This window comes from Amblyomma mixtum, chromosome 6 (genome assembly GCF_055824585.1).
Source record: "Amblyomma mixtum isolate Tamu chromosome 6, ASM5582458v1, whole genome shotgun sequence".
NCBI classification, from domain to species: domain Eukaryota; kingdom Metazoa; phylum Arthropoda; class Arachnida; order Ixodida; family Ixodidae; genus Amblyomma; species Amblyomma mixtum.
Window position 1 is genome coordinate 121,150,430 of NC_143017.1, and position 1,594 is coordinate 121,152,023.

Sequence of the window (1,594 nt, forward strand, 5' to 3'; positions counted from 1 at the left end):
TCTCGTCCGCCCGTTCGCCCAGGAAAAAACCAGTCCTACTACTTTCAGAACAGACCCTGTATAACAAACTATATCTGCCCTTCGTTTAGCCATATACCGAGGAATTTGTATTCGGCCACTTTATTTCGTGGCCTTGTATTGTAAGCACCTGATCAGTTGTATCGTTGAAAATCATCACACCTGACTTAGTTGCGCTAAAACTGAAACCTAGAGCGTCTCCTTCGTCTCCACAACAATTAACCAAAGTTTGTAAATCTTTCTGGCTATCTGCTAACAGTACAATATCGTCCGCATACACTAAACCCAGGAGCCGCTGCTCAACTACATTTCCGCCTAATCTGTACGACAGATTATAGCCTAGATTACTTTCTTGTAGCCTTCTTTCCAGTCACATAAAGCATGGACAGCAGCGGTGATAGAGGACAACCTTGCCTTAATCCTTTGTATACCCCCACAGTTGTAGTACTTTTTATCCCTTCTCATGTAATTATCTTTACTAACTTTATTATCTCGGTAGATTTCCTGTAGAAAATCAATTACCTCATGACCGATACCTACATCTTTTAATATGTTCCGCAGGATCCCTATTCACGTTATCGTATGCACCGCTTATGTCCTGAAAGGCTAAATACAGAGGTCTGTTTTCCGCCTTAGCTATTTCTATGCCTTCGGTAAGCACGAACAGGCTATCATCTAAGCGCCTACCCCTTCTGAAACCATCCTGAAGTTCTCCGAGTATCCTATTACCTTCTACCCATGACCGAATTTTTAATTTCACCGCCTGCATTGCCCGCCTGTATATAACAGATGTTGTCGTAATAGGACGGAATAACTTTATGTTCATCTTATCTCGTTTCCCTTTATAAATCAAATTCATTTTACTTTGTCTCCAGCTGTGCGGAATTTGCTGATTTGTTATGACTGTCTCCAATGCTTTTAGCAGCGTTTCCTTGCTTCTTGGGCCAAGTTCATTAATCAGCTTAACTGATATTTCGTCTATCCCTGCGGATGTGGTTTAAGCGCCTTTCTGTCTCCACAGTCATGCAAGGCCACCTATGTGTGAGAGCTTCCATAGTGCAGGAAAGCAGATTTTTCAGCCCTCAGCACAGTGCGGAAAAAAAAATGTCCTGCTGACAAAAAAAAAAGTTCCGAAGGGAGCGGGATGAGTATCAATTCTACCTAATTAAAACAAACGCCCAAGGAAGAAAAAAAAAGGTCGTCCACGACAGGACTCGAACCTGCAATCTTCTGATCCGGAATCAGACGCCTTATCCATTAGGCCACGCGGACGAGACAGTGACGCTAACCGCAGCAGATCTAATGACAACACAAAAAGTTACAAATGTACTATTAGCAAATCACGCTTATCAGAAAAGCAATATACTTCCTCACGTTTGGCTTGCGCAATTGCGTGAATGACGGCGGGGATCCACAAAGACGTTCGCTGACATTTGCACTTCCCGTAATTCCCTTGCCTTCTGAAAACATAACACCACATTTTTGTGTAGTATGGTAAGGTACAGCTTAAATCCGTAGTGCAGCTCCGCCCAACGTTAATGTAACGTTGGCTCAGCCCGTATTGGTGACCACCGCA

General features: G+C 43.3%; 1 non-coding gene across 1 annotated transcript; it reads right to left on the reverse strand.

The window, feature by feature from the left end:
• Window positions 1-1,217: 1,217 nt before the first annotated feature.
• Window positions 1,218-1,290, reverse strand: TRNAR-CCG (transfer RNA arginine (anticodon CCG)). Its single transcript has one exon. It is a non-coding gene; the product is annotated as a tRNA-Arg (tRNA).
• Window positions 1,291-1,594: the final 304 nt, after the last annotated feature.